The sequence below is a fragment of the Lampetra fluviatilis genome, chromosome 58, assembly GCF_964198595.1.
Source record: "Lampetra fluviatilis chromosome 58, kcLamFluv1.1, whole genome shotgun sequence".
NCBI lineage: Eukaryota > Metazoa > Chordata > Hyperoartia > Petromyzontiformes > Petromyzontidae > Lampetra > Lampetra fluviatilis.
Window position 1 is genome coordinate 3,284,440 of NC_136332.1, and position 22,771 is coordinate 3,307,210.

The following is a 22,771-nucleotide window of genomic DNA, read 5'->3' on the forward strand; positions in this document are numbered from 1 at the left end:
TACACTACTATACACTACACTATACACTACACTATACACTACACTATACACTACACTATACACTACACTACTATACACTACACTACTATACACTACACTATACACTACAACTATACACTACACTACTATACACTACACTATACACTACACTACAATACACTACACTATACACTACACTATACACTACACTATACACTACTATACACTACACTAGTATACACTGCTATACACTACACTATACACTACACACTACACTATACATTACTACACACTACACTATACACCACACTATACACTACTATACACTACACTACTACACACTACACTATACACTACACTATACACTACACTACACGCTACACTATACACTACACTACACACTACACTATACACTACACTATACACTACACACTAGTGCTGTACTAGTGACGAATTGGCCACGTTCTGTTTACGTGACAATCCTTACTAGTTGGCTGTGTCGGGTGGTGGCGGGTTTTAACGACACATTTACAGTATATATTTACACTTATCCTATATCACGATATATCGTAATACGAATCGACAACGGCTAAGGTTCAGAATCGCTAACATCAACGTCGCGGGAATCGATTCCAAACTACACCGGTAACGTATGGGCCGAATTGAAGCCACGATACGCTAACGATTAACTGCGTAGAATCGATTCCCGAGGAAAACCGAAACAACCTCCCACTTAATGGGGAGAGGGTCGAATCGATTCGAGCGACTCAACTTCCGGTCGAGTCGATTTGACTTTCGGTTTTGCCGGAAGTACAGTAGCTGGGGGAGGGGTTTGTGGGGGGGGGGGTTTGGTGGGGGGGGGGGGTTTGGTGGGGGGGGGGGTTTGGTGGGGGGGGGTGGTGGGGGGGTGTTGGTTTGGGGGGTTGGTGGGGGGGGGTTTGGAGGGGGGTGTTGGTGGGGGGGGTTGGTGGGGGGGGTTTGGAGGGGGGTGTTGGTGGGGGGGGTTGGTGGGGAGGGGTTTGGAGGGGGGTGTTGGTGGGGGGGGGGGGTTGGTGGGGGGGGGGTTGGTGGGGGGGGGTTGGTGGGGGGGGTTGGTGGGGGGGGTTGGTGGGGGGGGGGTTGGTGGTGGGGGGGGTTGGTGGGGGGGGGGTTGGTGGGGGGGGGGGGTTGGTGGGGGGTGTTGGTGGGGGGGGCTGGTGGGGGGGGGGTTGGTGGGGGGGGGGTTGGTGGGGGGGTGTTGGTGGGGGGGGGGTGGTGGGGGGGGGGGTTGGTGGGGGGTGTTGGTGGGGGGGGTTGGTGGGGGGGGGGTTGGTGGGGGGGTGTTGGTGGGGGGGGGTTGGTGGGGGGGGGGTTGGTGGGGGGGGGTTGGTGGGGGGGGTGTTGGTGGGGGGGCTGGTGGGGGGGGGTTGGTGGGGGGGGTTGGTGGGGGGGGGGTTGGTGGGGGGGGGTTGGTGGGGGGGTGTTGGTGGGGGGGGTTGGTGGGGGGGGTTGGTGGGGGGGTGTTGGTGGGGGGGGGTTGGTGGGGGGGGGTTTGGAGGGGGGTGTTGGTGGGGGGGTGTTGGTGGGGGGGGGTTGGTGGGGGGGTGTTGTGGTGGGGGTGGTGGGGGGGGGTTTGGAGGGGGGGTTGGTGGGGGGGTGTTGGTGGGGGGGTGTTGGTGGGGGGGTTGGTGGGGGGGGGTTGGTGGGGGGTGGGGGGGTGTTGGGTGGGGGGGGTGTTGGTTGGGTGGGGGGGGGGGTTTGGGGGGGTTGTTGGTGGGGGTGGTGTTGGGGGGGGGGTGTTGGTGGGGGGGGGTTTGGAGGGGGGGGTTGGTGGTGTTCATGGGGAGGGATGGTTTTTTGGGGGTGGGGTTGATGGGGTGGGGTGATGGGGGTGGGGGTTGATGGGGGTGGGGGTTGATGGGGGTGGGGGTTGATGGGGGGTGGGGGTTGATGGGGGTGGGGGTTGATGGGGGGTGTGGTTGATGGGGGTGGGGGTTGATGGGGGTGGGGGTTGATGGGGGGGGGGGGGGTTGATGGGGGGTGGGGGGTTGATGGGGGGTGGGGGTTGATGGGGGTGGGGGTTGATGGGGGTGGGGGTTGATGGGGGGTGGGGGTTGATGGGGGTGGGGGTGATGGGGGTGGGGGTTGATGGGGGTGGGGGTTGATGGGGGGTGGGGGGTTGATGGGGGGTGGGGTTGATGGGGGTGGGGGTTGATGGGGGTGGGGGTTGATGGGGGTGGGGGGGGTTGATGGGGGTGGGGGTTGTTGGGGGTGGGGGTTGATGGGGGGTGGGGGGTTGATGGGGGTGGGGTTGATGGGGGGTGGGGGTTGATGGGGGGTGGGGGTTGATGGGGGTGGGGGTTGATGGGGTGGGCTTGTGGGGGTGGGGGGGTTGATGGGGGTGGGGGTTGATGGGGGTGGGGCGAGGGCGAAGTGGGCGGAGCTACGCGCGCTGCGCCCCCACCGCTCTGAGCCTACGGGAAGTCGACAAGCGGCGCTCGCGCGGCGCACGCCGGGAGATGCCCCTGGCCCGTCTCGCATTGCGCGCGGGGGTCGCTTTGGGGGCAGCAGTAGCAGCAGCAGCAGCGGCGGCGGCAGCGGCAGCAGCAGCAGCGGTTGAAGAATGTGATGCTGACGATGACGATGGTGAAGATGTCGCGCTGAAGACGACGGCCGAGAAGGAGTGAGGCAGGAGGAGGAGGAGGAAGTCTAGCGAACAGGTTGCGTGTTGCTTGCTCGCCTCTCCCACCCACCCACCACCCCACACCACCCACCCCCTTCCTCGACTGCGCCGCAGCAAAAGACGACGGCGGCGCGGGGTGGGGGGCCGCTTATGGAGCCCCCCACACACCCCCTAACGTGGTTGTGGTACTCGCTTTGGGTTGTTGTTGTTGTTGGTTGTTGTTGTTGGTTGTTGTTGTTGGTTGTTGTTGTTGGGGTAGTGGGGTTGGTTTGAGGTGGACGAGGTGGGGGGTGGTGGTGGACGCTTAATGTGTTGAGGCCGTCGTTGGTGGTGGTTGTTGTGGTGGTGGTGGTTGTTGTGGTGGTTGTTGTGGTGGTTGTTGTGGTGGTGGTGGTTGTGGTGGTGGTTGTGGTGGTGGTTGTTGTGGTTGTTGGTGGTGCTTTTGTTGTTGAGTTGTGAAGTAAAAAAGGGGGGGGGGAGACTGGGCCGCTCTGCCACCACCACCACTGTCGAGGTTGTTGCGGTGGTTGTTGTGGTTGTTGTGGTGGTTGTTGTTGTGGTGGTTGTTGTTGGTGATGGTTGTTGGTGGTTTGTGGTGGTGGTTGTTGTGGTGGTGGTTGTGGTGGTTGTTGTGGTGGTTGTTGTTGTTGTGGTGGTGGTACAGTTTAGTGCATCTCAGCCAGCCAACCGCGTGGCATCTCCTGGGGTCTGTCCCGTGACCTCCTGTCAGCACTCGACTCTGCACGTGGCCCTCAAAGTGCACCCAGCCTGGCACGGGGCGTCGCGGTGACGTCACCGTCACTTCGCGGCCAATGGCGGCGGTTGTGATGGTTGTGTTGGTGGTGGTTGTTGTTGTGGTTGTTGTGTTGGTGGTGGTTGTTGTTGTGGTTGTTGTGATGGTTGTGTTGGTGGTTGTTGTAGTTGTTGAGATGGTTGTGTTGGTGGTGGTTGTTGTGTTGGTGGTGGTTGTTGTGTTGGTGGTGGTTGTTGTGGTTGTTGTCGTGTTGGTGGTTGTTGTGGTGGTTGTTGAGATGGTTGTGTTGGTGGTGGTTGTTGTTGTGTTGGTGGTGGTTGTTGTGATGGTTGTGTTGGTGGTGGTTGTTGTGGTTGTGATGCTTGTGTTGGTGGTGGTTGTTGTGGTGGTTGTTGTGGTGGTTGTGTTGGTGGTGGTTGTTGTGGTTGTGATGCTTGTGTTGGTGGTGGTTGTTGTGGTGGTTGTGTTGGTGGTGGTTGTTGTGGTTGTGATGCTTGTGTTGGTGGTGGTTGTTGTGGTGGTTGTGATGGGTTGCCGTGGTGGTGGTTGTTGTGGTTATTGTGGTTGTTGAGATGGTTGTGTTGGTGGCGGTTGTTGTGATGGTTGTCGTGTTGGTGGTTGTTGTGGTGGTTGTTGTGATGGTTGTGTTGGTGGTTGTTGTGATGGTTGAGTTGGTGGCGGTTGTTGTGGTGTTGTGATGGTTGTCGTGTTGGTGGTTGTTGTGGTGGTTGTGTTGGTGGCGGTTGTTGTGATGGTTGTCGTGTTGGTGGTTGTGGTAGTTGTCGTGTTGGTGTTGGTGGTTGTCATGTTGGTGGTTGTGATGGTTGTGTTGGTCGCGGTTGTTGTGGTTGTTGTGATGGTTGTCGTGTTAGTGGTTGTTGTGGTTGTTGTGTTGGTGGTGGTTGTTGTTGAGTTGTCGTTTTGTGGTTAAAGTCAAGGGGATGAGGGCCGCAAGGTGAGATGGAGACGGAGCCGCTCACCAACCACCACCACCACTGATGTCGTGGTTATTGGTGGTGCTGGTTGTGTTGTGGTGAGGGTGGTTGTGGTAGTGGTTGTGTTGTGGTGTGGGTTAGCAGGTGTGGTGGTGAGGTGTGTGGTGGTTGTGTTGTGGTGAGGGTGGTTGTGGTGAGGGTGGTTGTGGTGTGGGTTAGCAGGTTTTGTGGTGAGGGTGGTTGTGGTGAGGGTGGTTGTGGTGAGGGTGGTTGTGGTGAGGGTGGTTGTGGTGTGGGTTAGCAGGTTTTGTGGTGAGGGTGGTTGTGGTGAGGGTGGTTGTGGTGAGGGTGGTTGTGGTGTTGGTTAGCAGGTGTTGTGGTGAGGGTGGTTGTGGTGTGGGTTAGCAGGTTTTGTGGTGAGGGTGGTTGTGGTGAGGGTGGTTGTGGTGAGGGTGGTTGTGGTGTTGGTTAGCAGGTGTTGTGGTGAGGGTGGTTGTGGTGTGGGTTAGCAGGTGTGGTGGTGGTTGTGTTGTGGTGAGGGTTAGCAGGTGATGTTGTGGTGAGGGTGAGGTGTGGTGCTGGTTGTGTTGTGGTGAGGGTGGTTGTGGTGTGGGTTAGCAGGTGTGGTGGTGGCTGTGTTGTGGTTAGGATTAGCAGGTGTTGTGGTGAGGGTGAGGTGTGTGATGGTTGTGTTGTGGTGAGAGTTAGCAGGTGATGTTGTGGTGAGGGTGAGGTGTGGTGGTGATTGTGTTGTGGTGAGGGTTAGCAGGTGATGTTGTGGTGAGGGTTAGTAGGTGATGTTGTGGTGAGGGTGAGGTGTGTGGTGGTTGTGTTGTGGTGAGGGTGGTTGTGGTGTGGGTTAGCAGGTGATGTTGTGGTGAGAGTGGTTGTGGTGTGGGTTAGCAGGTGTGGTGGTGAGGGTGAGGTGTGTGGTGGTTGTGTTGTGGTGAGAGTGGTTGTGGTGAGAGTTAGCAGGTGTTGTTGTGGTGAGGGTGAGGTGTGGTGGTGGTTGTGTTGTGGTGAGAGTTAGGTGTTGTTGTGGTGAGGGTGAGGTGTGCTGGTGGTTGTGTTGTGGTGAGAGTTAGGTGTTGTTGTGGTGAGGGTGAGGTGTGCTGGTGGTTGTGTTGTGGTGAGGGTTAGCAGGTGATGTTGTGGTGAGGGTGAGGGGTGTGGTGGTTGTGTTGTGGTGAGAGTGGTTGTGGTGAGAGTTAGCAGGTGATGTTGTGGTGAGGGTGAGGTGTGGTGGTGGTTGTGTTTTGGTGAGAGTTAGGTGTTGTGGTGAGGGTGAGGTGTGTGGTGAGGGTTAGGTGTGGTGAGAGTTAGGTGTTGTGGTGAGGGGGGGAGGGGTGTGGTGAGGGTTAGGTGTGGTGAGAGTGAGGTGTGTGGTGGTTGTGTTGTGGTGAGGGTTAGCAGGTGATGTTGTGGTGAGGGTGAGGTGTGGTGCTGGTTGTGTTGTGGTGAGGGTGGTTGTGGTGTGGGTTAGCAGGATTGGTGGTGGCTGTGTTGTGGTTAGGGTTAGCAGGTGTTGTGGTGAGGGTGAGGTGTGTGGTGGTTGTGTTGTGGTGAGAGTTAGCAGGTGATGTTGTGGTGAGGGTGAGGTGTGGTGCTGGTTGTGTTGTGGTGAGGGTGGTTGTGGTGTGGGTTAGCAGGTGTGGTGGTGGCTGTGTTGTGGTTAGGGTTAGCAGGTGTTGTGGTGAGGGTGAGGTGTGTGGTGGTTGTGTTGTGGTGAGAGTTAGCAGGTGATGTGGTGAGGGTGAGGTGTCGTGGTGATTGTGTTGTGGTGAGGGTTAGCAGGTGATGTTGTGGTGAGGGTTAGTAGGTGATGTTGTGGTGAGGGTTAGGTGTGTGGTGGTTGTGTTGTGGTGAGGGTGGTTGTGGTGTGGGTTAGCAGGTGATGTTGTGGTGAGAGTGGTTGTGGTGTGGGTTAGCAGGTGTGGTGGTGAGGGTGAGGTGTGTGGTGGTTGTGTTGTGGTGAGAGTTAGCAGGTGATGTTGTGGTGAGGGTGAGTTGTGGTGGTGATTGTGTTGTGGTGAGGGTTAGCAGGTGATGTTGTGGTGAGGGTTAGTAGGTGATGTTGTGGTGATGGTGAGGTGTGTGGTGGTTGTGTTGTGGTGAGGGTGGTTGTGGTGTGGGTTAGCAGGTGATGTTGTGGTGAGAGTGGTTGTGGTGTGGGTTAGCAGGTGTGGTGGTGAGGGTGAGGTGTGTGGTGGTTGTGTTGTGGTGAGAGTGGTTGTGGTGAGAGTTAGCAGGTGTTGTTGTGGTGAGGGTGAGGTGTGGTGGTGGTTGTGTTGTGGTGAGAGTTAGGTGTTGTTGTGGTGAGGGTGAGGTGTGCTGGTGGTTGTGTTGTGGTGAGGGTTAGCAGGTGATGTTGTGGTGAGGGTGAGGGGTGTGGTGGTTGTGTTGTGGTGAGAGTGGTTGTGGTGAGAGTTAGCAGGTGATGTTGTGGTGAGGGTGAGGTGTGGTGGTGGTTGTGTTTTGGTGAGAGTTAGGTGTTGTGGTGAGGGTGAGGTGTGTGGTGAGGGTTAGGTGTGGTGAGAGTTAGGTGTTGTGGTGAGGGTGAGGGGTGTGGTGAGGGTTAGGTGTGGTGAGAGTTAGGTGTTGTGGTGAGGGTGAGGGGTGTGGTGAGGGTTAGGTGTGGTGAGAGTGAGGTGTGTGGTGGTTGTGTTGTGGTGAGGGTTAGCAGGTGATGTTGTGGTGAGGGTGAGGTGTGGTGGTGGTTGTGTTGTGGTGAGAGTTAGGTGTTGTGGTGAGGGTAAGGTGTGTGGTGAGGGTTAGGTGTGGTGAGATTGAGGTGTGTGGTGGTTGTGTTGTGGTCAGGGTTAGCAGGTGTGGGGGTGAGGGCTAGCAGGTGTTGTGGTGAGGGTTAGTTGTGGTGAGGGTTAGCAGGGGTGAGGGTTATCAGGTGTTGTGGTGAGTGTTAGGTGTTGTGGTGAGTGTTAGCAGGCGGGAGGGTTATTAGGTCTTGTGGTGAGTGTTAGCAGGTGTGAGGGCTAGCAGGTGTTGTGGTGATGGTTAGGTGTTGTGGTGAGTGTTAGCAGGCGGGAGGGTTATTAGGTCTTGTGGTGAGTGTTAGCAGGTGTGAGGGCTAGCAGGTGTTGTGGTGATGGTTAGGTGTTGTGGTGAGTGTTAGCAGGAGTTGTGGTGAGTGTTAGCAGGCGGGAGGGTTATTAGGTCTTGTGGTGAGTGTTAGCAGGTGTGAGGGCTAGCAGGGGTTGTGATGAGGGTTAGGTGTTGTGGTGAGGGTGAGGTGTTGTGGTGAGGGTGAGGTGTTGTGGTGAGGGTGAGGTGTTGTGGTGAGGGTGAGGTGTTGTGGTGAGGGTTAGGTGTTGTGGTGAGGTGTTGTGGTGAGGGTGAGGTGTTGTGGTGAGGGTGAGGTGTTGTGGTGAGGGTGAGGTGTTGTGGTGAGGGTGAGGTGTTGTGGTGAGGGTGAGGTGTTGTGGTGAGGGTGAGGTGTTGTGGTGAGGGTGAGGTGTTGTGGTGAGGGTGAGGTGTTGTGGTGAGGGTGAGGTGTTGTGGTGAGGGTTAGGTGTTGTGGTGAGGGTGAGGTGTTGTGGTGAGGGTGAGGTGTTGTGGTGAGGGTTAGGTGTTGTGGTGAGGGTTAGGTGTTGTGGTGAGGGTGAGGTGTTGTGGTGAGGGTGAGGTGTTGTGGTGAGGGTGAGGTGTTGTGGTGAGGGTGAGGTGTTGTGGTGAGGGTTAGGTGTTGTGGTGAGGGTTAGGTGTTGTGGTGAGGGTGAGGTGTTGTGGTGAGGGTGAGGTGTTGTGGTGAGGGTGAGGTGTTGTGGTGAGGGTTAGGTGTTGTGGTGAGGGTGAGGTGTTGTGGTGAGGGTGAGGTGTTGTGGTGAGGGTGAGGTGTTGTGGTGAGGGTGAGGTGTTGTGGTGAGTGTTAACAGGTGTGAGGGCTAGCAGGTGTTGTGGTGAGGGTGAGGTGTTGTGGTGAGGGTGAGGTGTTGTGGTGAGGGTGAGGTGTTGTGGTGAGGGTGAGGTGTTGTGGTGAGGGTGAGGTGTTGTGGTGAGGGTGAGGTGTTGTGGTGAGGTGTTGTGGTGAGGGTGAGGTGTTGTGGTGAGGGTGAGGTGTTGTGGTGAGGGTGAGGTGTTGTGGTGAGGGTGAGGTGTTGTGGTGAGGGTGAGGTGTTGTGGTGAGGGTGAGGTGTTGTGGTGAGGGTGAGGTGTTGTGGTGAGGGTGAGGTGTTGTGGTGAGGGTGAGGTGTTGTGGTGAGGGTGAGGTGTTGTGGTGAGGGTGAGGTGTTGTGGTGAGGGTGAGGTGTTGTGGTGAGGGTGAGGTGTTGTGGTGAGGGTGAGGTGTTGTGGTGAGGGTGAGGTGTTGTGGTGAGGGTGAGGTGTTGTGGTGAGGGTGAGGTGTTGTGGTGAGGGTGAGGTGTTGTGGTGAGGGTGAGGTGTTGTGGTGAGGGTGAGGTGTTGTGGTGAGGGTGAGGTGTTGTGGTGAGGGTGAGGTGTTGTGGTGAGGGTGAGGTGTTGTGGTGAGGGTGAGGTGTTGTGGTGAGGGTGAGGTGTTGTGGTGAGGGTGAGGTGTTGTGGTGAGGGTGAGGTGTTGTGGTGAGGGTGAGGTGTTGTGGTGAGGGTGAGGTGTTGTGGTGAGGGTGAGGTGTTGTGGTGAGGGTGAGGTGTTGTGGTGAGGGTGAGGTGTTGTGGTGAGGGTGAGGTGTTGTGGTGAGGGTGAGGTGTTGTGGTGAGGGTGAGGTGTTGTGGTGAGGGTGAGGTGTTGTGGTGAGGGTGAGGTGTTGTGGTGAGGGTGAGGTGTTGTGGTGAGGGTGAGGTGTTGTGGTGAGGGTGAGGTGTTGTGGTGAGGGTGAGGTGTTGTGGTGAGGGTGAGGTGTTGTGGTGAGGGTGAGGTGTTGTGGTGAGGGTGAGGTGTTGTGGTGAGGGTGAGGTGTTGTGGTGAGGGTGAGGTGTTGTGGTGAGGTGTTGTGGTGAGGGTGAGGTGTTGTGGTGAGGGTGAGGTGTTGTGGTGAGGGTGAGGTGTTGTGGTGAGGGTGAGGTGTTGTGGTGAGGGTGAGGTGTTGTGGTGAGGGTGAGGTGTTGTGGTGAGGGTGAGGTGTTGTGGTGAGGGTGAGGTGTTGTGGTGAGGTGTGGTGGGTGTGGTGGGGTGAGGTGTTGTGGTGGGGTGAGGTGTGTGGTGGGGTGGGTGTGGGTGGGGGGGTGGGTGGTGGGTGTGGGTGGGGTGGGGTGTGGTGGTGTGGGTGGGTGTGGTGGTGGGGGTGAGGTGTTGTGGTGAGGGTGAGGTGTTGTGGTGAGGGTGAGGGTGTGGTGGGGTGGGTGTGTGGGGGGTGGGTGTGTGGTGAGGGTTAGGTGTTGTGGTGAGGGTGAGGTGTTGTGGTGAGGGTGAGGTGTTGTGGTGAGGGTTAGGTGTTGTGGTGAGGGTTAGGTGTTGTGGTGAGGGTGAGGTGTTGTGGTGAGGGTGAGGTGTTGTGGTGAGGGTGAGGTGTTGTGGTGAGGGTGAGGTGTTGTGGTGAGGGTTAGGTGTTGTGGTGAGGGTTAGGTGTTGTGGTGAGGGTGAGGTGTTGTGGTGAGGGTTAGGTGTTGTGGTGAGGGTGAGGTGTTGTGGTGAGGGTGAGGTGTTGTGGTGAGGGTGAGGTGTTGTGGTGAGGGTGAGGTGTTGTGGTGAGGGTGAGGTGTTGTGGTGAGTGTTAACAGGTGTGAGGGCTAGCAGGTGTTGTGGTGAGGGTGAGGTGTTGTGGTGAGGGTTAGTAGGTGTTGTGGTGAGGGTGAGGTGTTGTGGTGAGGGTGAGGTGTTGTGGTGAGGGTTCGCAGGAGTTGTGGTGAGGGTTAGGTGTTGTGGTGAGGGTTGGCAAGTTTGAGGGTTAGCAAGTGTGAGGGCTAGCAGGAGTTGTGGTGAGTTAGGTGTTGCGGTGAGGGTGAGCAAGTGTGAGGGTTAGCAGGTGTTGTGGTGAGGGTGAGGTGTTGTGGTGAGGGTTAGTAGGTGTTGTGATGAGGGTTAGGTGTTGTGGTGAGTGTTAGCAGGTGTTGTGATGGTTAGGTGTTGTGGTGAGGGTGAGGTGTTGTGGTGAGGGTTAGCAGGAGTTGGGCTGAGGGTTAGTAGGTGTTGTCGTGAGGGTTAGTATGTGTTGTGGTGAGGGTGAGGTGTTGTGGTGAGGGTTAGCAGGAGTTGGGCTGAGGGTTAGTAGGTGTTGTCGTGAGGGTTAGTATGTGTTGTGGTGAGGGTGAGGTGTTGTGGTGAGGGTTAGCAGGTTGTGAGGGTGGTTGTGGTGACACAGACGAGAGGTGATGGAACGATATCGCGACTAAACACGACTACCGTTGTGGCCGTTGATTGTTGCCGGCAGTTCCATGTACCAACACAGGCGTGTTTGCCTGCCTTCTTGGCGCCAACATTGTTGTACTGCACTTCTGCGCTGTCGCGTCTGCTGCTGCGCTCCCTGCTTTCGCTGAACCGGACTGCCCATCGGTTTAAAGCCCGGTCAAACCATTCCCACCCGCATGGTGTCGGCAAGCCCATATCCAGCAGTGGATTTACCGAAGGTGTATTTATTAATTCATTGATTTCTCGACAGCATCAGCCGGGTAATCCATTGCTGGATGCAGGGTGGGGGGCGGTGGGTAGGGGGGCTGTGTTGGTCACGTGGGTTGTTTGGCCATTCAGACGCTGTCTTCCCGACAGACCTGTTCTTCACCTGAGGACGGCTGCTTGCGTTGTGGCCGAAACGTCGTGAGAATAATTTTATAATGTTTTATTTTTATTATTTTATTATTTCCCTTCTACGTGACTTTACCGAAAGAACCAATAAGATGAATCCCTGCAGTCACGAAAGTTTTAAATCGAAATGTTTGGCCATACCTCACCACGCCGGTCAGTTCGGGGTTGTGGTGATGTGTGAGCGGCGTTCCTAAGCTGTGCACTGGGATTCATTCGAGTCGGAGTCTCATCTCGGCCAGCGATCCGCAACAAGAATTTAAATATTTTCCACACCCCGGCATATCGCGTCGAGTATACTCCTCCTCGCTTTGGCTGTGGCTACGAATCGTCACGTGCCGCCTAATCCGCGGCGTACCGGCGACCCGGAAAATATTCAGTGAGAAATTAAGTTCTGGTTTGTGCGCGTGTCCGCTTTATTATAATAATGTTACTATTTTTACAGCGTAGCGGTTAGCGCGCCGCCTTGTCAACCCGGCGGCACGAGTTCGATTCCCGTTCACGGGCAACGCTGGTCAACGATTGTCTGAACCGGTCCTGGGCCTCCCCTAGGTCGACTCGGCCTCAAATGCGTACCCGGTGCAGTGTAAACGGGTGTGGTGCCGGCCACCCACACCCCCTCGTGTGCCGTTTGCCGGCCTTTAGAGGTGCTCGCGAACAGCACTTGGCCCCAACAGCCTATTCCGGCTATAGGGGAGAATCTTTGTCATTGTGTGTGTCCGCTTTATTATTACGATAATAATGATGTGAGTAGTCTTCTTGGTTCTTTCGGTAAAGTCACGTAGAATGTAAATAATAAAATAATAAAAATAAAACATAATAAAATAATTCTCACGACGTTTCGGCCACAACGCAAGCAGCCGTCCTCAGGTGAAGAACAGGTCTGTCGGGAAGAACAGGTCTGTCGAGAAGACAGAGTCAGACGCTGTCTTCTCGACAGACCTGTTCTTCACCTGAGGACGGCTGCTTGCGTTGTGGCCGAAACGTCGTGAGAATTATTTTTATTATGTTTTATTTTTATTATTTTCCTTCTACGTGACTTTACCGAAAGAACCAAGAAGATGAATCCCTGCAGTCACGAAAGCTTTAAATCGGAATGTGAGTAGTATTATTATCAACGCGCGTGGCGACGGCCGCTTTTGCCGGTCCATTGCCGGACGAGGGGCCTTCCCCGCGCCGCACAAGGTAATGGGTGTTACCTGACCATACTTCACCACTCTGGCCGCTGCGGGTTGGCGAAAGGCGGGCTTCGCGAGGCGTGTGACGGCGGGTGCAGTTCCAACGTTGGGTTGGATTTGACGTCGGGCACCTTTTGTTGCTTTTATATACCGTCGCCCCCACCTTGGCCTGCCTGTAACGACAACAACCTGTTTACGCACGGCGTTTGGGAACTCGCTATCCACAGAGGCTCGGAAACCCCGCTGAGCTTACGAGATCCGACGAGATCCCGCCGCTGTTTCGGTGATTTGGCGACGAGCATTGTCGTTGATAACAGCCGCTCGTGATGACGAAAGATGTACCGCAGTAATCGTGGGAGCAGAAGCGAGAGAAGAGTGCCTGAAACAAAAGAACCTCAAGTTCAAGTTCATTTATTAGGTATAGCCCTGTGAGCCATTCGGCTCTTGAATCGGGTGCAACCGTAACAAACAAAAAAACTAAAACACGAACAAAAAACATCTTAAAGTGAATATGTGACTAAGTGCAAACAGAAAATCCAAGAAAAGACAGCTAAATATTGCAGAAAAAACACCGTGTACACCAACGCTGTGTGCAAACATCCCAGTGGGATGCAGGTCAAACAACAACAACTACGCTCCCCGCATCCACGCTCTGTGCCGTCGCCAACCTGCGCACGGCAAAGGGTGGAGGCCACGGCGAGCAGTGCATTGACCAAGGGCCGCGTGTAATATAACACATGGTAATAGCGGTACCACGTTTGCAAGAGGAGGTGTACATTTAATTACGCGAACGTATAGCGATTACTACGATAGTGATGCAATAATAGTAGCGGCTGAAGTGAAAACCAACGTACGTCACAACAATATCTTCGATGTAAATAAACACCTGAATCTGTGGGTATGTATGTCTCAAAAACCTGCCGGGTACTTCCCGACAACGTCGAAGAAATCTGAAATTTGGTACATAGGCAGCTTTTAGGACAAACAAAAGGAGAAATCAGAAAATCCGAGTTTTTTTATTTTAACGACCCCAAAAATGTCGATTTTTCAGTGCCCCATAAACAATGTTTGTTTCTTTCGGTAAAGTCACGTAGGTATAAAATAAATCACAACGTTTGTGTTGCGCCCATGACAGACGCTTGTGTTGCGATCGAAACGTCGTGATTTATTTTATTTTCTACCCACGTGACTTTACCGAAAGAACCAAAGAGTATGGATTCCTGTAGTCACGAAAGCTTCAAATCATAATTTCGCCATCAACATGTTTGTGCTTTGTGTCATTCAGAAATCGTAAATAATGTAACATTGCGGTTTGTTTTCATTTGATAGCGCTTTAAACAGGAAATACATTTAAAGGCGATGCTTTCACCCAGCAGCGGATATACCACGACTGACGACGATGTTATTACAGGAGTGATGCAACGGCCACGATTGCTAAGTGTGAAAATACAGGGACTCCTCTACTTACGAACGTTCAACTTAAGAGGTTTCAGAGATACGAACAAACCTGTCGGTATGTCCAGTTGCATGTCCGGACCGAGAATCGTAAGTTCAACCGCCGCGCAATAGATGGCGGTGGTGGCATCTACATCTGCAGAACATGAAGAACCAGTGGCGTCTACATCTGTGGAATGTGAAGAACCAGTGGCATCTACAACTGCAGAACATTAAGAACCAGTGGCATCTCCATCTGCAGAACGTGAAGAACCAGTGGCATCTACATATGAAGAACCAGTGTCGTCTACATCTGTGAAATGTGAAGAACCAGTGGCATCTACATCTGCAGAACATGAAGAACCAGTGGCGTCTACATCTGTGGAATGTGAAGAACCAGTGGAATCTACATCTGCAGAATGCGACGAACCAGTGGCATCTATATCTGCAGAACGTGAATAACCAGTGGCATCTACATCTGCAGAACGTGAAGAACCAGTGGCATCTACATCTGCAGAACGTGAAGAACCAGTGACATCTACATCTGCAGAACGTGAAGAACCAGTGACATCTACATCTGCAGAACATGAAGAACCAGTGGCGACTACATCTGTGGAATGTGAAGAACCAGTGGCATCTACATCTGCAGAACGTGAAGAACCAGTGGCATCTACATCTGCAGAACGTGAATAACCAGTGGCATCTGCATCTGCAGAACGTGAAGAACCATTGACATCTACATCTGCAGAACGTGAAGAACCAGTGGTGTCTACATCTGTGGAATGTGAAGAACCAGTGGCGTTTACATCTGTGGAATGTGAAGAACCAGTGGCATCTACATATGCAGAACGTGAAGAACCAGTGGCATCTACATCTGCAGAACGTGAAGAACCAGTGGCATCTACATCTGCAGAACGTGAATAACCAATGGCATCTGCATCTGCAGAACGTGAAGAACCAGTGGCATCTACATCTGCAGAACGTGAAGAAACAGTGGCATCTACATCTGCAGAACGTGAATAACCGGTGGCATCTACATCTGCAGAACATGAAGAACCAGTGGCTTCTACATCTTCAGAACGTGAAGAACCAGTGACATCTACATCTGCAGAACGTGAAGAACCAGTGACATCTACATCTGCAGAACATGAAGAACCAGTGGCGTCTACATCTGTGGAATGTGAAGAACCAGTGGCATCTACATCTGCAGAACGTGATGAACCAGTGGCATCTACATCTGCAGAACGTGAATAACCAGTGGCATCTACATATGCAGAACGTGAATAACCAGTGGCATCTACATCTGCAGAACGTGAAGAACCAGTGGCATCTACATCTGCAGAATGTGAAGAACCAATGACATCTACATCTGCAGAACGTGAAGAACCAGTGGTGTCTACATCTTTGGAATGTGAAGAACCAGTGGCATCTACATCTGCAGACCATGAAGATTCAGTGGCATCTACATCTGCGGAACGTGAAGAACCAATGACATCTACATCTGCAGAACATGAAGAACCAGTGGCGTCTACATCTTTGGAATGTGAAGAACCAGTGGCATCTACATCTGCAGAACGTGAAGAAACAGTGGCATCTACATCTGCAGAACGTGAATAACCAGTGGCATCTACATCTGCAGAACGTGAAGAACCAGTGGCATCTGCATCTACAGAACATGAAGAACCAATGGTGCCTACATCTGTGAAATGTGAAGAACCAGTGGCATATCTATATATGCAGAACCTGAAGAAGAAGCAGTGACATCTACATCGGCAGAACATAAAGAACCAGTGGCATCTACACCTTACAGGATATACAGCTTTTAAAACCATTCCCCCGTGTTTATGTGCACACGCCTTACAACATGTTTGTAATCGACAGCCGTAAAGTTGGACTTGCGAACAAATCGACTTACGAACAGACCTCTGGAAGTTTTACACGTAGACCTCTGGAACCCAACTCGTTCGTAAGAAGTCAGGAGTCACTCTCTAGCACACACGAGATATATTACAAAAGAGAACTACCACGCTCACACCACCACCATAATAATATTTTCTTTCTATATATATAAAAAAAGGGAAATTTGTGAATATGTGTGTCTGTTGGAAATGTTTAGCATACTTCCCAACATGCAACAAACTTGAAATTTGGCATGTGAGTAGCTTCCAGACTGTACACAATGCAAAACATATAAAAATAGACTTTTGTATTTTGGGAGGGGGGGCAATAATGGATATATTTGGCACAGCGTCACATCTGTGATGTCACCCGCAGTGTGCCCGCTGATGTCACACATCCCCCCTCCAACCCTCCGCGTAGGCCGTGTATTAATCCAAGACAAGAATCCAAGTCTCGGGCGAAGCCGCTGTAGTAAAGCTCGTTATTTTATAATGCGCAATTTTGACAATGAAACATCTCAACGCTCTGTACACTGTATGCTATTATACAAGCTCGGATTTGTCCGTCAACTAAATTACAAAAGATCCTTTCAGAAGGCCTGAGAGGAAAAAGTTCGAGAAAGTGGGACCCCCACTTCCCTCTGTGGGGGTAAACAGTTGATCCTGCCGCTTTCAAATAATTGTTGATCCCCCTTCATGCCCCCCCCCCCCCTTAAAACCATACAGTGAAACAGGTGGACTTCTCCACAAATCTGGCTGTCGCCTGATGACGCTGGTTGTAATTATTGGCGAAAGGTCGTGCTCAGATTGTAAATGTTGTGGCTTGGCTCTCCAACACGGAGGTGTGCTGTATTAGTATACTACACTATACACTACACTATACACTACACTATACTATACACTACTCTACTATACACTACACTACTATACACTACACTACTATACACTACTATACACGATACTATACACTACTATACTATACACTACACTACTATACACTACACTATACACGATACTATACACTACACTACTATACACTACACTACTATACACTACACTACTATACACTACACTACTATACACTTCACTATACACGATACTATACACTACACTATACACTACACTATACACTACACTATACACTACACTATACACTACAATACTATACACTATACACTACACTATACACTACAATACTATACACTACACACTACACTATACACTACACTACTATACACTATACACTACACTATACACTACACTATACACTACACTATACACTACACTACTATACACTACACTACTATACACTACACTATACACTACACTACTATACACTACACTATACACTACACTACTATACACTACTATACACTACACTACTATACACTACACTATACAATACTATACACTACACTGCTATACACTACACTACTTTACATTACACTATACACTAGTGTTGTACTAGTAACGAGTTGGCACATTCCGTTTATGCGACAAACCTTACTAGTTGGCTGTGTCGGGTGGTGGCGGGTTCAACGACACATTTATATATTTACGCGATCTAACCCGTAAAACATCTATTGTGGATGATATTGGTGGCGAAAGCCTACCACTTGTTGAACTGAGTGAACCCTTGTTTTTTACTTCTTGGTTCTTTCGGCAAAGTCATGTAGAAGGGAAATAATAAAATAATAAAAATAAAACATAATAAAAAAATTCTCACGACGTTTCGGCTACAACGCAAGCCGCCGTCCTGAGGACATGTTTTATTTTTATTCATGTATTATTTCCCTTCTACGTGACTTTACCGAAAGAACCAAGAAGATGAATCCCTGCAGTCACGAAAGCTTTAAATCTAAATTGAACCCTTGTTTGTTCGACACATATGGGGCTCTGGCCTTGCCGAATTGTCCAATATTCTGAGCGATGTACAATGGGACTTCCCTAGTGCCTCCTGCCCCAATACATTTTTTCCCGAAATAAGTTTCCACAAAAGCAACATTTACCGACGGTAATCAGCACTCCAGGCGAAGGAGGAGGATGTGGTAGGTTCCATGTGGAAGGTGACGGAGGTTGTGGAGGAGTGCTTAATGCACTTAATATGCACTTACTGTACTCTGTTCACTTTGTCACTAAATTATCACTTAAACACCTAATGACACTAACTTACACTTCACGTGTTTCACTTAATAAATGTTTCACTTAAAGGCCACGTTACTCGACGCCTGTACACCACGTTACGCGCCGTCCGGCGACATCAGCTGATGTGGGGCATATTCTTTTTCGGTAAAGTCACGTTGATAAAAATTAAAATTAATAAAAGTAAAATAAAAATAAAATAAAAATCACGACGTTTCGGAGGCAACACAAGCTTCCGTCTTCAGGTGGAACCGTCACAGCACGATAGCTGTATCAAGTACATCTTTACCGAAAAAAACCTAAGAATATGAATCCTTGCAGTCGCGAAATCTTCAAATCTAGAATTGATGTGGGGCACTTCACCGCTGACAGCGGTGTCTGCAGAATAATATCCAGAGGCCGGTGAAGGCACTGCACTGGGGGCTTCAATGCTGGTAGAACGCGGCTTGGGCCTAGCCGCTCCACACGTTAATGCCGAAATTGGACCGTTCGGTACGGAAATTCGGATTACGAATGCGCCGTGCAAGCCGAAAGCGCAGCCCTATCGAATTAGCCCCGGTTACGAGTGATCAAATAGCGACATAACGCGGTGTTTTACTCTGTATGCCTACACACGCCCTACGTGCGGCTGAGCCCAGATTTGTTTCGTAGGCAGGGGCTAAGATGAGGCGGCCGAAATTCTGGTAACGCAAAAAAACTGCACGCCGCAAGTTGAGAATGAAATCCAGCGTTAGTATGGTAATCGATAACATGCCACCACATTCGTGGCTGGCTTGCGGATCATCGCACCTATACGGGCCCTTGTGTCAATCCACTGCTGGATGAGCGCCTCCCCGTGTGCGTGCGGGTAGCGGGGGTTGTTTCGACCATACTTCACCACGCCGTGTTCCGTGCGAGCTGGCAAGGGCACGCATCGTAGACCTGGGAAATAGAGCCACAATGCACCTGGGTTCCACTCTGCTCGTGTTGTCTCTGTGTCTCTGCTGTTGTCGCGTTTGTGTCTCTGCGCTGGTCGCGGAAAACTTCGCGACCTATAAACTCGTCGGGGCAAACTTGCGCGCGCGGGGCGACCCGCCGGGAGCGGGGGGTGGGTGGGGTGCTCTTTAAACCTACCCGGCACCCCTTCCTTCCGTGCGTGCCCGGCCGCGACCACCCCATCGCCGGGCTGGTGGGGGGGGGGCGGTGGTGGTGGCGGGGACGGGAGGTTTCGGTAAGGGGCGGGAGCCCGTTGGCTTGCGTGCGTTCCGGTGCAGCCTATTCGAACCGTTAAGAAGTTCACACTTTCTGCTGATGGGGTGGTTGGCCCCGTCGACGGCGGGAGGCGGCGTTTCCTCCAAACTTTAAAAGCCTCGGGACCGGACGGGCTTACATTTTTAAGCTCCGTCAAAACCCAACCGCCCCCACAGCACGAATCGCGCGCGTCCTCCTCCCCGTTAAATCGGTAGGCCAGAAGTGAAACTATAGTTTAGTTTAGTTTTTCTCAGCGGGCCGGACTGTAGACGTGAGGCCCGCGTCGTCGTTGAGACTCGTACGAGTCGCCATTTACACGGCGGTGAAAAAGTCCGCTCTTTGTTGGGATGTTCAGACACCGCCAGCGTGGGTTGTTAATGCGCACGTTTTAAAAATTCATCTTCTTGGTTCTTTCGGTAAAGTCACGTGGAAGGGAAATGAAACATAATAAAATACAATTCTCACGACGTTTCGGCCACAACGCAAGCAGCCGTCCTCAGGTGAAGAACAAGTCTGTCGGAAAGACAGCGTTTGAATGAACACCACCAAGCTTGGCAGCGTATATTTAAGCTGGGTTAGGGGAGGACACCTTTTTACCCAGCTTAAATATACGCTGCCAAGCTTGGTGGTGTTTCATTCAGACGCTGTCCGACAGACCTGTTCTTCACCTGAGGATGGCTGCTTGCGTTGTGGCCGAAACGTCGTGAGAATTGTATTTTATAATGTTAAATTATTATTATTATTTTATTATTTCCCTTCTACGTGACTTTACCGAAAGAACCAAGAAGATGAATCCCTGCAGTCACGAAAGCTTTCAATCGAAATTTTTAAAATTGTCAAAAAAGTTTTTTCGTTAAGTTTGTCACGTAAACAGGGCGGCACGCCAGTTGGTTACGAGTACAGCACACCGGTGTGTTGGAGAGCCACGTGACAAACCTTACTGATTAGCTGTGTCGGGTGGTGGCTGGTTAAATTATGTATCTATATTTACGTGATCTAACCCAACAAAACCTACATTATGGATGATATTGGTCGCGAAAGCCGTCGTGTTGAACGTCATTTTCTTTGCCGGTCCCCGCTTTTAATCGGACGAAGATTCCGTTGGTAAATCTCGCGGAGCGGTGCAAAGCCCATCGCGGTTTCGAGAGCGGCCCACGGAAGCGGATATTGCAGAGCCACCTCTCAAGCCACTCCTCCTCCTTCACGACGTGACCTCTGGTTCACACACACAGTGGAGGGCGGCACTGCCCCACTCACTCTGACCGTCAAGTGAATGGTCGCGCCGATATTTTTAATTCGCGCGCTGGAAATGAGCCAAATTCAGTTGCGGGGCCAAATTTAATTTTGGCGGGTCCATTGCCTGAAGTCAGTCATTGGTGATTCGGCTGCGACAATTAACTCACTGCATCGAAAAACCCAGTTTTAATCACAACTTTGCCCGTGTGGTTCTGCGGATCTCCGTGTGAGTGTGTGGGTCTCTGTGGGTCTCTGTGTGTCTCTGTGGGTCTCTGTGTGTCTCTGTGTGTCTCTGTGGGTCTCTGTGGGTCTCTGTGGGTCTCTGTGGGTCTCTGTGGGTCTCCGCATGAGTGTGTGGGTCTCTGTGTGTCTCTGTGGGTCTCTGTGGGTCTCCGCATGAGTGTGTGGGTCTCTGTGGGTCTCTGTGTGTCTCTGTGTGTCTCTGTGGGTCTCTGTGGGTCTCTGTGTGTCTCTGTGGGTCTCTGTGTGTCTCTGTGGGTCTCTGTGTGTCTCCGCATGAGTGTGTGGGTCTCTGTGTGTCTCTGTGGGTCTCCGCATGAGTGCGTGGGTCTCTGTGTGTCTCTGTGTGTCTCTGTGTGTCTCTGTGGGTCTCTGTGTGTCTCTGTGGGTCTCTGTGTGTCTCTGTGTGTCTCTGTGGGTCTCCGCATGAGTGTGTGGGTCTCTGTGGGTCTCTGTGGGTCTCTGTGTGTCTCTGTGGGTCTCTGTGGGTCTCTGTGTGTCTCCGCATGAGTGTGTGGGTCTCTGTGTGTCTCTGTGGGTCTCTGTGGGTCTCTGTGGGTCTCTGTGGGTCTCCGCATGAGTGCGTGGGTCTCTGAGGGTCTCTGTGTGTCTCTGTGTGTCTCTGTGGGTCTCTGTGTGTCTCTGTGGGTCTCTGTGTGTCTCTGTGGGTCTCTGTGGGTCTCTGTGTGTCTCCGCATGAGTGTGTGGGTCTCTGTGTGTCTCTGTGTGTCTCTGTGTGTCTCTGTGGGTCTCTGTGGGTCTCTGTGGGTCTCCGCATGAGTGCGTGGGTCTCTGTGTGTCTCTGTGGGTCTCTGTGGGTCTCTGTGTGTCTCTGTGGGTCTCCGCATGAGTGTGTGGGTCTCTGTGGGTCTCTGTGGGTCTCTGTGTGTCTCTGTGGGTCTCTGTGTGTCTCTGTGGGTCTCTGTGTCTCTGTGGGTCTCTGTGTGTCTCTGTGGGTCTCTGTGGGTCTCTGTGTGTCTCTGTGGGTCTCTGTGGGTCTCCGCATGAGTGCGTGGGTCTCCATGTCAGAGGTCGCAAACGGGTTTTGATTCCTTACCCTTACCCGTACCCGGCCGCACCAGGGTCGCAAACGGGTACCCGTACCCTACCCGATACCCGACCTCTGCTCCACGTCAGTCTATGTGCCTTCGCGAAAACTACGGCTCTCTGTCCGAGTCAACGGTGACCTGGCTGAGACCTTCATAAGCTCGCTCCACCTGTAGTTACCCCGTTCTAACCAAGGGCAGCCGACAAACCGTGACTTGAATCCTTGATCGCAGCCAGCGGTGGCAGCGGCTCGGCATTGCCTATCTGATTCTCATATTCACAGTCCCACTTGCGCATGTGCAACGCGTCCAATCAAATGTCAAGGATTATAAGTTAATGCTTCTTGAGCTTGGTGGTGGCTGCCTGGTGGTGGGAGTTTGTGTTTGATCCAAGGCCGCTGCATGCGGCAGTACACCTCTTAATGGACGTGTACGTGTGTCTTTCCACGACGCTGCACACGCACAGCCCCTTGGTCTATCCACTGCTGGGTGAGGGCCTCTCCACGCCTTCCACAACTGCGGGGGGTGGTTTGACCGTTCTCGGATTGCGCGGGGCGTTGTGGGCCGTGTGAAATGAACTTGTGGGCCTTGTATGGCCCATGGGCCATGTGCAATGAATTAATTGGCCGTATCTGGCCCGATTGCCATGTGAAATGAAGTAGTGGGCCTTATCTAGCCCATGGGCTGTATGAAATTAAGTAGTGGGCTTTATCTAGCCCATGGGCTGTATGAAATTAAGTCATGGGCCTTATCTGGCCCATAGACCATGTTACATGATGAAGTAGTGGACTTCATCTGGTCCATAGACCATGTTACATGATGAAGTAGTGGACTTCATCTGGCCCATAGACCATGTTACATGATGAAGTAGAGGACTTCATCTGGCCCATAGACCATGTTACATGATGAAGTAGAGGACTTCATCTGGCCCATAGACCATGTTACATGATGAAGTAGAGGACTTCATCTGGCCCATAGACCATGTTACATGATGAAGTAGAGGACTTCATCTGGCCCATAGACCATGTTACATGATGAAGTAGAGGACTTCATCTGGCCCATAGACCATGTTACATGATGAAGTAGAAGACTTCATCTGGCCCATAGACCATGTTACATGATGAAGTAGAGGACTTCATCTGGCCCATAGACCATGTTACATGATGAAGTAGTGGACTTCATCTGGCCCATAGACCATGTTACATGATGAAGTAGAGGACTTCATCTGGCCCATAGACCATGTTACATGATGAAGTAGTGGACTTCATCTGGCCCATAGACCATGTTACATGATGAAGTAGTGGACTTCATCTGGCCCATAGACCATGTTACATGATGAAGTAGAAGACTTCATCTGGCCCATAGAC

General features: G+C 52.2%; 1 protein-coding gene across 1 annotated transcript in view; it reads left to right on the forward strand.

Annotated features, from left to right (window-relative positions):
- The first annotated feature begins 2,462 nt into the window (after positions 1 to 2,462).
- Positions 2,463 to 22,771, forward strand: part of LOC144950519 (putative helicase with zinc finger domain) — a 110,860-nt gene continuing 90,551 nt past the window's right edge. Inside the window, exon 1 of the mRNA XM_078880657.1 lies at positions 2,463 to 2,678. The gene's annotated coding sequence lies outside the window, so the exon portion shown is untranslated. The remainder of the gene's footprint in view (positions 2,679 to 22,771) is intronic.